This window comes from Triticum urartu, chromosome 7, assembly GCF_003073215.2.
Source record: "Triticum urartu cultivar G1812 chromosome 7, Tu2.1, whole genome shotgun sequence".
Classification (NCBI taxonomy): Eukaryota; Viridiplantae; Streptophyta; class Magnoliopsida; order Poales; family Poaceae; genus Triticum; species Triticum urartu.
The window spans coordinates 68,459,139-68,473,956 of NC_053028.1; positions in this window are offsets into that span (position 1 = coordinate 68,459,139).

Below are 14,818 nucleotides of genomic sequence, written 5' to 3' on the forward strand. Positions count from 1 at the left end.
TGCGATATCTCTCTTAATCCTTTCCAACGAGAATAAGTAGTATGCCAATTCCGTTGCTTGTCATCAATTTGAATTGGTGAAGGATAAGCATAATGTAATTCTTATCTTGTTTCATCGAGTTTATTCAATTTCTGCTTTTCGGAGTGGTTCATCATATCACATTCTCGGTTCGAGATGCTTTATCTTTTCTTCCGGAGTTCCTAGTTTCCACTTTATCTCATCGCAAAGCTTCATCCAATATTTGCAAGGATTCACCTTGTGTTTTCAACTTCTCTTTCCTTCCGTTTGATCATCCTTTTGTTACTGGAGTTCTTCATGGAGGTTCTACATAATGGTTCATCAAGGATTTAATTCCTTCTCAAAGTGTTCATTGCGATTCTTTTCAGAGGAGCTCAAGCATTCTTCTTCTTGTAATCAGGAGTGCAATTCTTTCTTCAGTATCATTGGAGGTGGTATTATGTCATTCCTGATAATGTGAGTTCTTGTTTCGTGTTTCACATGCTGTTAAGAATGAGGTATTTTAAATCCATCAACCTCTTCATTGTAATTATCTTGGGTTATATTTCACCTAAAGGCTTCCCTAAGGATTGTTGCTATCTATGGTGCTTATAAAGGATCCAAGTTCTTCTTTTATCCTCCCGGTGAAATAGTTTCTCGTCTCCTTGTTATTATAAATCCAATCTATCGTTTCCGTTAGTGGCAGAATTTCACCTCTTGATTTAGAGATGCTTTCCATAAGCCCACTTCAAGCTTATTCTTTTCGTTGTTGGTTTTCCAACAACTCCGTTCGACCCTCCTCCTAAGGATGCCTTTTTCAAGCTCTTTCGTGACAGAAGTTGGCATTTTCTTCTCCATTCTTTTATTTCAATTGTCTATCTTCTATTTCTTTCTTCTGGAGGCATTGTGCTACCGCTCTCTTCAAACCTTCTTCCTGTTCTTGTCAGGACGTTATTCTTTTCATGCTTATCCTTTTAACCGGAGTGTTGTGCCCTTTTGCTCAAGTTCTTTCGCCTTATCAAGTCTTGCTTCTCTTTTCAAACGGAGTGTTGTCCGAATTTGTTCTTCCTTGTTCCTTTTTCCTAACAGAGTGCTTTCAACTTCGTTCACCTCCGTTGCTTTCTTTCTTTCAAGTTGCTCAACCTTGCAAGGTTCTTTGGTTTCACTCGGTTGTCAAAGAAGCAACTTAATTTTACCTCTTATCTTTCTCTTCCGTTTTTCCTCCGGTGCCATTCTAGATCTCGGGACGAGATCCTCTTGTTGTGGTGGAGTGTTGTGACGCCCCGAGACCGATGTGCCAGGTGTCTTCCAGTTATTCGCTGTTGTTGCCTTATCATTTCTTGTGTGTCATGCATCGCATATCATGTCATCATGTGCATTTCATTTGCATACATGTTCGTCTCATGCATCCGAGCATTTTTCCTATTGTCCGTTTTGCAATCCGGCGCTCCTATGTCACCCGGTGTCCCTTTCTACCTCTTTCCGTGTGCGGGCTTTAACCGTTCCCAGATTGGACCGAGACTTTCCATGCGGCCTTGGTTTACTGCCGGTAGACCGCCTGTCAAGTTTTGTGCCATTTGGACTTCGTTTGATACTCCAACGGTTAACCGAGGGACCGATAAGGCCTCGTGTGTGTTGCAGCCCAACACCCCTCCAAAGTGGCCCAAAACCCACCAAAACCCCCTCCATCATCTCGGCCGTTCGATCACGATCGCGTGGCCGCAAACCGCACCTCATTTGGACTCTCCTAGCTCCCTCTACCTATAAATATGTGCACCCCATCAAAATTCGCGGACGAAACCCTACCCTAACCTTCCCCGCCGCCACCGGACATTTCATCCCGCGCCGGCCGGACATGTCCGCTCGCCTGGCCACCTCACTCGGACCAATCCGGAGCCGCCACCTCAGCGTCGCCACCGCCCGAGCCAACCGCAAGGTGCCACGTCACCGCCGCCGGCGCCCCACTTCGCCGCGCCACCCGGGGCCCAGATCCGGCCCGTCCCGGGCCGAACCGGTCTGCGCCGGGCCCGCCCTCCGCCGCCGCTTGCCCTCGGGGCCTCGCACGCCTCGCTGTTCGGCCACGCCGCCCCGCGTGCCGCCTCCGTCGGCCGCCGCTTCGCCGGAGCGCGCCGTCCGCCTGACGCCGCCGCTCCTCTGCCTCCGCGCCGAGCGCGCCGCCCGCCCGAGGTCGCCGCTCCTCCACCTCCGCGCCCGTGCCGCATCGTTGCTCCGGCCATCGTCGCTCGCCGGTGGAGCTCCGGCGAACTATGCGCTCGGAACCGGCCAGCCCGACCACGCCGACCCCGTGGGCGCGCCTCCCCGTCGCCGTTCCCCTCTGGCCTAGTCATCCTCCGCCGTCCCTGAGCCTACCAGCGCCCTCCCCGTCTCTCTCCGGTCCCGGCTCCGGCGACATCTCCGGTGAACCTTGTTAATAGCACCACCCGGATCTGGATCTGGAAGAAGGTTGACTTTCCACCCCCTCGAAAATCTGCTAAGTCCCCAGTATTTTTGGGCATATTCATCATGTCATAACTTCATAAGTGGCTCCGATTCGTGCGTGTAGCATATCAAAATGTTCTTCTCGACGAGTACATCATTTCAGCTCAGTGCATCATTTTCATTTGAGCTCATCTTGATGCCCGAAATGCTGTTGGAAGAGGGCTATCTGATGATTATGTCAGATCTGTTTTAGCAAATGGCCTTTTGTCATTTTTGCCATGATTAATGTGTGCATGCTATGACCCTGAGCTCTACATGTGTTTTGTTATATGACATGCCCTCTTTACAGGGATGTATGCCATGTATTTTTGTTTATCTTTGTGTTGACTAGAACAAGCATGCAAAGTAGCTTACCCAATGATGCTGTTTTCAGGGACTTAGAATTTCACTAAATCCTTGTCCTGTTATTGTTTTTATGCCTTATGTTCATGTTGTTTCCTAGTGATCCGTGCCTCTTTTGAGGATGACCAGTAAGGATGTTTTGTAGATATTGTGGTGCTCTATCCATCCGTGTCTTTGTTTGCATTTATGGAGCACCCTAGCTTGAGTCAATCGAGCTCTACTTTTGCTATAAAATGTTCCTGGAAGATTGTTAACATGTTTAGCGATTTTGTCGAGCTTGTTGTTGTTGATCCGTGCATGCTATGTTGTTGTTCTTGCCATGTCTAGCTTCTATGCCATATCTATTTGCTGGGTGTATGCTTAGTTTGTCATGCAATGCCTCGTAGTGAGTGCATCAAGCTCGTAAACATGCCTACTCGTTAACAGTTTTCCGATGCTCCAGTTTTTCACCAAGTCTGAATCTGTTTATGTTTTTGCTATGTTCACATGCTTGCAATTGTATCTTCCGATCCCTTTTGGCTTATGGTCACTAAGGGACTTTTGTTATATGCTTAGAGTAGCTTCATGCCAATCCTTGCTTTGACATGTTATGTTCCTGTAGCATGTTGTTTCATTAATCTAAAAATTGCTTCCTGATGTTAAATTCCTGACATGCTGTTAATTTCACCAAGTCTGAAACCTGTTATCATTTGCACTTTTGCCATGCTTGTTCGAACCTGTTAATGGATGAATTAGCCGTAGCTCAGTGTTCATCTTTTGTCAAGCATCATGAGTGGATCCCTGCCATGTATTTTGTTGCTATGTTTGAGTGCTGTAGCATGTTGTTCTTGATGCATTTAGAAGGCTACTTGATGTTTATCGCAGACCGGTGCCATATTTGTTTTGCTTGTCATTTCCAAACCGTGCCTCCGATTCCGGTGATCTTTATATCGCTTTCAACCGAAATCAACTCCTCTTTCCAGTGGCACTCTTGGTTTTACAAGTTGAGGCCAGGTTCAATCATTCCTTTCCAAATCATGCATATGCATCACATATCGCATCCCGCATATTATACCATGTTCATGTGTTGGTTGTTTACTATGTTGTGTGCTTCTTTCCGGTGTTGCTTCTTCGGGTTGGTTCCGATAACGTCGCGTCTGTGAGGACCCGTTCGACTACGTCCGTTTGCCTTCTTCATGGACTCGTTCTTCTTCCTTGTGGGATTTCAGGCAAGATGACCATACCCTCGAAATCACTTCTATCTTTGCTTGCTAGTTGCTCGCTCTTTTGCTATGCCTATGCTGCGATACCTACCACTTGCTTATCATGCCTCCCATATTGCTAAGTCAAGCCTCTAACCCACCTTGTCCTAGCAAACCGTTGTTTGGCTATGTTACTGCTTTGCTCAGCCCCTCTTATAGCGTTGTTAGTTGCAGGTGAAGATTGGAGCCTGTTCCATGTTTGGAACATGGATATTTGTTGGGATATCACAATATCTCTTATTTAATTAATGCATCTATATACTTAGTAAAGGGTGGAAGGCTCGGCCTTATGACTGGTGTTTTGTTCCACTCTTGCCACCCTAGTTTCCGTCATATCGGTGTTATGTTCCCAGATTTTGCGTTCCTTACACGGTTGGGTTATAATGGGAACCCCTTGACAGTTCGCCTTGAATAAAACTCCTCCAGCAAGGCCCAACATTGGTTTTACCATTCGCCACCTAGCCTCTTTTTCCCTTGGGTTAGGCCAGCCCAAGGGTCATCTTTATTTAACCCCCCCGGCCAGTGCTTGTCTAAGTGTTGGTCCAAACAAGAGCCCCTTGCAGCGCCACCTCGGGGAAACCTCGAGGGCTGGTTTTAGTTGTACGGATTGCTTATCCGGTGTTGCCCTGAGGACAAGATATGTGCAGCTCCTATCGGGATGTCGGCGCATCGGGTGGTCTTGCTGGACTTGTTTTACCATTGTCGAGGATGTCTTGTAACCGGGATGCCGAGCCTGATCGGATTGTCTTGGGAGAAGGAATATCCTTCGTTGACCATGAGAGCTTGTGATGGGCTAAGTTGGGAGACTCCCTGCAGGGATTTGAACATTCAAAAGCCGTGCCCGCGGTTATGGGCAGATGGGAATTTGTTAATGTCCGGTTGTAGAAAACCTGAAGTTGATCTTAATTAAAATGCATCAACCGCGTGTGTAACCGTGATGGTCTCTTCTCGGCGGGGTCCGGGAAGTGAACACGGTGTTGGAGTAATGCTTGACGTAGGTTGTTCTAGGATCACTTCTTGATCATAGATTTCTCGAACGTGCTTTGCCCTCTCTTCTCACTCTCATTTGCGTATGTTAGCCACCAAATATGCTAGTCGCTTGTTGCAGCTCCACCTCATACATTTTACCCTTCCCATAAGCTTAAATAGTCTTGATCGCGAGGGTGTGAGATTGCTGAGTCCCCGTGACTCACAGATAATTCCAAAACCAGTTTGCAGGTGCCGATGTTATCGTGCAGGTGACACAACCAAGCTCAAGGAGGAGTTCAATGAAGATCTTGTCCTTTGTGTTGTTTCGTTCTAGTTGATCAGTAGTGGAGCCCAGTTGGGGTCGATCGGGGATCTGTGTAGCATTTGGGGTAGTCTTCTTTTATTTTGGGTTCCGTAGTCGGACCTTGATTGTATCTGGTTGATGTAATGCTTTATTCATGTATTGTGTGAAGTGGCGATTGTAAGCCAACTATGTATCTCTTTCCCTTATGTATTACATGGGTTGTGTGAAGATTACCTCACTTGCGACATTGCTTACAATGCGGTTATGCCTCTAAGTCGTGCTTCGACACGTGGGAGATATAGCCGCATCGTGGGCGTTACAATCAAGAACACTCATATATTGATGAAAACATAATAGGTTCAGATATGAAATCATGGCACTCGGGCCCTAGTGACAAGCATTAAGCATAGCAAAGTCATAGCAACATCAATCTCAGAACATATTGGACACTAGGGATCAAACCCTAACAAAACTAACTCGATTACATGATAGATCCCATCCAACCCATCACCGTCTAGCAAGCCTATGATGGAATTACTCACGCACGGCGGTGAGCATCATGAAATTGGTGATGGAGGATGGTTGATGATGACGATGGCGACGGATTCCCCTCTCTGGAGCCCCGAACGGACTCCAGATCAGCCCTCCCGAGAGCTTTTAGGGCTTGGTGGCAGCTCCGTATCGTAAAATGCGATGATTTCTTCTCTCTAATTGTTTTCTCATCGAAACTCAATATATGGAGGTGGAGTTGGAGTCGGAGACGCAACAGGAGGCCCACGAGGTAGGGGGCGTGCCTCCCACCCTCGTGGCAAGACGGTGGGCCCCCTGGCCTTCATCTTTGGCAGGTATTTTTCTTATTTTCTGAAAAGTGTCTCCGTGAAGTTTCAGGTCATTCCGAGAACGTTTGCTCCTGCACATAAATAACACCATGGTAATTCTGCTGAAAACAGCGTCAGTTCGGGTTAGTTCCATTCAAATCATGCAACTTAGAGTCCAAAACAAGGGCAAAAGTGTTTGGAAAAGTAGATCCGTTGGAGACGTATCAATCATACAGGGGATTCATCCACTAGTAGAAAAAGGGTCAAATGTGAGACACATTAGTCCTGGTTTGCATTTGAGCCGGCACTAATGTGTCCATTAGTGCCGGTTGAAACGGCTAGGCGGGAGGAGATCTTTAGTACCAGTTATGGGCGAACCTTTAGTACCGGTTCATGCCACGAACCGGTACTAAAGAGGCTGGGGCTGGGCCAGACCCTTTAGTACCGGTCCGTGGCATGAACCGGTAGTAAAGAGGTTGTGGCAGGCTGTTTTTAGTCCCACCTTGCTCCCCTAGCAAGATTTTTACCACCTTAAATATGTTACTTCTCAAACTATCACAAGCACTTGGTCTTCATTGAACTCTATGTGTAGAATTTGTGGTCGCAATATGAGTCTTCACCGGTTTCTAAACCGTTGAGGACTCATGTTGAGAATTCAGATTGTACACAAAAAGATCATTGATAATCAATGTATTTTTTATGTATATTTTTACATGTTTACGCCCTCACTCTCTCCACTCACTCGGTCTCCCCCTCAATCCCCCCGCGCCGGTCCTCCCCCGTCGGCCGCCCCTCACTCTCTAATGACATGTTTACGCCCTCACTCTCTCCACTCACTCGGTCTTCCCCTCAATCCCCCCGCGCCGGTCCTCCCCCGCCAGCCGCCCCTCACTCTCTGCTGACTTAGCATCTGTTACACAGGCGCTTCACTTTTTAAAACTTATTTTAATTCCAGACCTTTTTTGCGTTCTGTATGCACCATTCAAAGTGAAGTCATCAATTTTCAACACGTTCTGACATCATTTTGATGTTTTTCATTCATTTACCGATTTGTTTAGAGAGCTAAATGACCGTGAAAATGAAAATCACAACAAAATGAACTCTGGAAATGTTGAAAGTTGGCATGGTATCATCATTTCACCCACATAGCATGTGCAAAAGAGTAGAGAGGGTTACGACAAAAATGGACGCACTTCGTGTACAAACTGGACAATCTCTTTCGGAGTATCAGGGTTTTGGACGAGAACTCGTCTGTTACACGGTTACTTCATTTTTTAAACTTATTTGAACTCCAGACTTTTTTGTGTTCCGTATGCACCATTCAAAGCGACATCGTCAATTTTCAACCCTTTCTAACATCATTTGCTCTTTTTCAGTCATTTACCAATTTTGTTTAGAGAGCTAAATGACCATGAAATTGAAAATCACTACAAAATGAACTCTGAAAATGTTGAAACTTGGCATGGTATCATCATTTCACCCACATAGCATGTGCAAAAGAGTAGAGAGGGTTACGGCAAAAACTGGACGCACTTCGTGTACAAACTGGACAATCTCTTTCGGAGTATCAGGGTTTCGGACGAGAACTCATCTGTTACACACTTCATTTTTTAAAACTTATTTGGACTCCGGACTTTTTTGCGTTCTGTATGCACCATTCAAAGAGACGTCATCAATTTTCAACACTTTCTAACATCATTTGCTATTTTTTAGTCATTTACCGATTTGTTTAGAGAGCTAAATGATCGTGAAATTGAAAATTACTACAAAATGAACTATGAAAATGTTGAAACTTGGCATGGTATCATCATTTCACCCACATAGCATGTGCAAAAGAGTAGAGAGGGTTATAGCAAAAACTGGACGCACCTCGTGTACAAACTGGACAATCTCATTCGGAGTATCAGAGTTTCGGACGAGAACTCATCTGTTACACGGGCACTTCATTTTTTTAAACTTATTTGGACCCCAGACTTTTTTTGCGTTCCGTATGCACCATTCAAAGCGACGTCATCAATTTTTAACACTTTCTAACATCATTTGCTATTTTTCAGTCATTTACCGATTTGTTTAGAGAGATAAATGACCGTGAAATTGAAAATCACTACAAAATGAACTCTGAAAATGTTGAAAGTAGAGAGGGTTACGGCAAAAACTGGACGCACTTCGTGTACAAACCGTACAATCTCTTTCGGAGTATCAGGGTTCCGGACGAAAACTCATTTGTTACACGGGCACTTCATTTTTTTAAACTTATTTGAACTCCAGACTTTTTTGCGTTCCGTATGCACCATTCAAAGAAACTAAATACAGCAAAAAAAACTACTCCGAAATAAATAAAATAAAATACTATATAAAAAATATATTTGCACGCTACCCTATGGGCCTGCTCGGCCTTGGGCGTGGATATGCAGGCCCATAAGGCCAGGCAGGCTCATAGGGCAGCGTGTAAAGTTACTCCCAGAAGCCTACTTTAGAGAGAAGCTCGAAGAAGCAGCCGCAGCTAGGTTTATAAACCAATGCGGCTGCCCTTCGCTCGGCGAGGTGGGACTAAACTTTGGGCACCGCAGTGCGCCCCGTTAGTACCGGTTCGTGGCTCCAACCGGTACTAAAGGACCCCTTTAGTACCGGTTGGAGCCACGAACCGGTACTAAAGCGGGCCGCTTCCCGCCGCTTGACCTAGCCAAAATTGGCCTATAGTACCGGTTGGTGGCACCAACCGGTACTAAAGCCCCCTCCTATATATATAGCACTTGCAAAAAAATTAGTTTCATCTCCAATCTCCAACCTCTTCCGTCCCGCGCGTGCCGTCGCCCTCGCCTCCCCCGCTGCCTATCGTCGCCATCTCGCGCCTCCCCGCCGCTCGCCGTCACCCTCGTCGGCCCTGCTGCTCCCCGTCGTCCCCGTCGTTGCCGTCTCGCCCCCGCCGCCCGTACGCCGCCGCCCCGCTCGTACACACACACACACACACCCGCACACACACAAACATGTACACGCACGCTGATGTCTACAACACAACCTTCTTCTTGTAGACGTTGTTGGGCCTCCAAGTGCAGAGGTTTGTAGGATAGTAGCAAATTTCCCTCAAGTGGATGACCTAAGGTTTATCAATCCATAGGAGGCGTAGGATGAAGATGGTCTCTCTCAAGCAACCCTGCAACCAAATAACAAAGAGTCTCTTGTGTCCCCAACACACCCAATACAATGGTAAATTGTATAGGTCCACTAGTTCGGCAAAGAGATGGTGATACAAGTGCAATATGGATAGTAGATAATAGTATTTGTAATCTGAAATTATAAAAACAGCAAGGTAGCAAGTGATAAAAGTGAGCGTAAACGGTATTGCAATGTGTGGAAACAAGGCCTAGGGTTCATACTTTCGCTAGTGCAAGTCCTCTCAACAATAATAACATAATTGGATCATATAACTATCCCTCAACATGCAACAAAGAGTCACTCCAAAGTCACTAATAGCGGAGAGCGAACGAAGAGATTATGGTAGGGTACGAAACCACCTCAAAGTTATTCTTTCCAATCAATCCGTTGGGCTATTCCTATAAGTTTCACAAACAGCCCTAGAGATCGTACTAGAATAACACCTTAAGATACAAATCAACCAAAACCCTAATGTCACCTAGATACTCCAATGTCACCTCAAGTATCAGTGGGTATGATTATACGATATGCATCACACAATCTCAGATTCATCTATTCAACCAACACAAAGGACCTCAAAGAGTGCCCCAAAGTTCTACCGGATAATCACGACGAAAACGTGTGCCAACCCCTATGCATAGGTTCCCAATGTCACGAAACCCGCAAGTTGATCACCTTAACATACATTAAGTGGCACGTGGTATCCCATTGTCACCAAAAATATCCACGGCAAGACATACATCAAGTGTTCTCAAATCTTTAAAGACTCAATCTGATAAGATTACTTCAAAGGGGAAACTCAATTCATTACAAGAGAGAAAAGGGGGAGGAGAAACATAAGATCCAACTATAATAGCAAAGCTCGCGATACATCAAGATCGTGCCAAATCAAGAACATGAGAGAGAGATCAAACACATAGCTACTGGTACATACCCTCAGCCCCGAGGGAGAACTACTCCCTCCTCATCATGGAGAGCGCCGGGATGATGAAGATGGCCACCGGAGAAGGATTGCCCCCTCCAGCAGAGTGCTAGAACGGGTCAAGATTGGCTTTCGGTGGCTACGGAGGCTTCTGGCGGCGGAACTCCTGATCTATTGTGTGTTCTGGAAGTTTTAGGGTACGACGATATATATGGGTGCAGGAAGTACGTCGGAGGAGCTACGGGGGCCCCACGAGGCAGGGGGGCGCGCCCTAGGGGGGGCGCCCCCCACCCTCGTGAGCACCTCGTTCCTTCCTTGACGTGGGGTCCAAGTCCATCAGGTGTGTTTCTTTCCAAAAATAACTTCTCTAGTTGATTTCATTCCGTTTCGACTCCGTCTGATATTCCTTTTCTTCAAAACACTGAAATAGGCATAAAACAACAAATCTGGGCTGGGCCTCCGGTTAATAGGTTAGTCCCAAAAATAATATAAAAGTGGAAAATAAAGCCCAATATTGCCCAAAACAGTAGATAATATAGCATGGAGCAATCAAAAATTATAGATACGTTGGAGACGTATCAAGCATCCCCAAGCTTAATTCCTGCTCGTCCTCGTGTAGGTAAATGATAAAAAAGATAATTTTTGATGTGGAATGCTAGTTGGAATAGTTTCAATGTAATTCTTCTTATTTGTGATATGAATATTCAGATCCGAAAGATTCAATACAAAAGTTTAATATTGACATAAGAATAATAATACTTCAAGCATAGTAACTAAGCAATTATGTCTTCTCAAAATAACATGGCCAAAGAAAGCTATCCCTATAAAATCATATAGTCTGGCTATGCACCATCTTCACCACACAAAATATGTAAATCATGCACAACCCCAATGACAAGCCAAGCAATTGTTTCATACTTTTGATGTTCTCAAAGTTTTTCAATCTTCACGCAATACATGAGCGTGAGCCATGGACATAGCACTATAGGTAGAATGGAATGGTGGTTGTGGAGAAGACAAAAAGGGAGAAGATAGTCTCACATCGACTAGGCGTATCAACGGGCTATGGAGATGCCCATCAATAGATATCAATGTGAGTGAGTAGGGATTGCCATGCAACGGATGCACTAGAGCTATAAACGTATGAAAGCTCAACAAAAGAAACTAGTGGGTGTGCATCCAACTCGCTTGCTCACGAAGACCTAGGGCATTTTGAGGAAGCCCATCATTGGAATATACAAGCCAAGTTCTATAATGAAAGATTACCACTAGTATATGAAAGTGACAACATAGGAGACTCTCTATCATGAAGATCATGGTGCTACTTTGAAGCACAAGTGTGGTAAAAGGATAGTAGCATTGCCCCCTTTTTTTGGCCTTTCCCCTTTTTTATGGCCTTTCTCTTTTTTTTATTTGGCCTTCCTTTTTTTGGGACAATGCTCTATTAATGATGATCATCACACTTCTATTTATTTACAACTCAATGATTACAACTCGATACTAGAACAAAGTATGAATCTATATGAATGCCTCCGGCAGTGTACCGGGATGTGCAATGATGTGTGAGTGACATGTATGAAATAATTATGAACGGTGGCTTTGCCACAAATACGATGTCAACTACATGATCATGCGAAGCAATATGACAATGATGGAGCGTGTCATAATAAACGGAACGGTGGAAAGTTGCATGGCAATATATCTCGGAATGGCTATGGAAATGCCATAATAGGTAGGTATGGTGGCTGTTTTGAGGAAGGTATATGGTGGGTTTATGGTACCGGCGAAAGTTGCACGGTACTAGAGAGGCTAGCAATGGTGGAAGGGTGAGAGTGCGTATAATCCATGGACTCAACATTAGTCATAAAGAACTCACATACTTATTGCAAAAATCTATTAGTTATCGAAACAAAGTACTACGCGCATGCTCCTAGGGGGATAGATTGGTAGGAAAAGACCATCGCTCGTCCCCGACCGCCACTCATAAGGAGGACAATCAATAAATAAATCATGCTCCGACTTCATCACATAACGGTTCACCATACGTGCATGCTACAGGAATCACAAACTTCAACACAAGTATTTCTCAAATTCACAACTACTCAACTAGCATGACTCTAATATTACCATCCTCATATCTCAAGACAATCATCAAGTATCAAACTTCTCTTAGTATTCAACACACTCATAAGATAATTTTATTATTCTTGAATACCTAGCATATTAGGATTTTAAGTGAATTACCATGCTATTTAAAACTCTCAAAATAATCTAAGTGAAGCATGAGAGTTCATATATTTCTTAAAAATAAAACTACCACCATGCTCTAAAAGATATAAGTGAAGCACTAGAGCAAATGACAAACTACTCCGAAAGATATAAGTGAAGATCAACGAGTAGTCGAATAATTATGCAACTATGTGAAGACTCTCTAACATTTAATAATTTAAGACCTTGGTATTCTATTCAAACAGCAAGCAAAGCAAAATAAAATGGCATTCTAAGAATAGCAAACATCATGTGAAGAAGCAAAAACTTAGGATCAACCGATACTAACCGATAGTTGTTGAAGAAGAAAGGTGGGATGCCAACCGGGGCATCCCCAAGCTTAGATGCTTGAGACTTCTTGAAATATTATCTTGGGGTGCCTTGGGCATCCCTAAGATTGAGCTTTTGTGTCTCCTTAATTCCTCTCATATCATGGTCTCCCTAAATCTCAAAAAGCTTCATCCACACAAAACTCAACAAGGACTCGTGAGATAGGTTAGTATAAACCATTGCCAAAACCTTATCATACTCTACTGTAGAAAATCACTAAAATTATTATTCAACATTGCATACTAAATGCCTCTTCATATTTAATAGTCCTATCCTCAAATAGAATCATTAAAGAAGCAAACATATGCAAACAATGCAACCATAACAGCAATCTGCCTAAACAGGATAGTCTGTAAAGAATGCTGCAACATCCATACTTCCCTAGCTCCAAAAATTATGAAAGAAAATTCCCACTGTAGTAAATTTTATCAGAGTCTTAATATGCAAAAGGTTTCAACATTTTATCACATTCTGACTTTTCTAGGGAATTATTGCAACAGTGTAAACTTTCTGTTTTCAAACAGCAACATGTGGACTTCTAACATACGCATAGTAAAGGCTATCAATGCCAATTTTATTGAAATAAAAGATGAAAAAAATTGTTCTAAATAACAGCAAGCAAATCCTAAAAAAATAAATTGACTCTCCAAGTAAAACACATATCATGTGGTGAATAAAAATATAGCTCCAAGTAAAGTTACCGACGAACGAAGACGAAAGAGGGGATGCCTTCCGGGGCATCCCCAAGCTTAGGCTTTTGGTTGTCCTTGAATATTACCTTGGGGTGCCTGGGCATCCCCAAGCTTAGGCTCTTGCCACTCCTTATTCCATAGTCCATCAAATCTTACCCAAAACTTGAAAACTTCACAACACAAAACTTAACAGAAAACTCGTGAGCTCCGTTAGCGAAAGAAAACAAAAACCACTTCAAGGTACTGTAATGAACTCATTCTTTATTTATATTGGTGTTAAACCTACTGTATTCCAACTTCTCTATGGTTTATAAACTATTTTACTAGCCATAGATTCATCAAAATAAGCAAACAACACACATGAAAACAGAATCTGTCAAAAACAGGAACAGTCTGTAGTAATCTGAATAAAATGTATACTTCGGGAACCCCAAAAATTCTAAAATAAATTTATGGACCTGAGGAATTTATCTATTAATCATCTGCAAAAATAATTAACTAAATATCACTCTCCAAATAAAAATGGCAGCAATTATCATGAGCGCTAAAGTTTCTGGTTTTCACAGCATGATCAACAAGACTTTCCCCAAGTCTTCCCAAAGGTTCTACTTGGCACAAACACTAATTAAAAGCAGAAAACCACATCTAAACAGAGGCTATATGAATTATTTATTATTAAACAGGAACAAAAATCAAGGAACAAAAATAAAATTGGGTTGCCTCCCAACAAGCGCTATCGTTTAACGCCCCTAGCTAGGCATGATGATTTCAATGATGCTCACATAAAAGATAAGAATTGTAACATAAAGAGAGCATCATGAAGCATATTTCTAACATATTTAAGTCTAACCCATTTCCTATGCATAGGGATTTTGTGAGAAAACAATTTATGGGAACAATAATCAACTAGCATAGGAGAGCAAAACAAGCATAACTTCAAGATTTTAAGCACATAAAAGAGGAAACTTGGTATTATTGCAATTCCTACGAGTATATGTTCCTCCCCCATAATAATTTTCATTAGCATCATGAATGAATTCAACAATATAACCAGAACCTAAAGCATTCTTTTCATGATCTACAAGCATAGAAATTTTACTACTCTCCACATAAGCAAAATTCTTCTCATTCGGAATACTGGGAGTATCATGAGAGACTTGGATACTATAAATTGTTTCCACATTAAAAGAGTAATGTTCAGAGAAGGGGTAATCATAATTATGACAAGCTTTATAAATATAATCACTACTTTTCATAGCATAAGTATCATCACAATAATC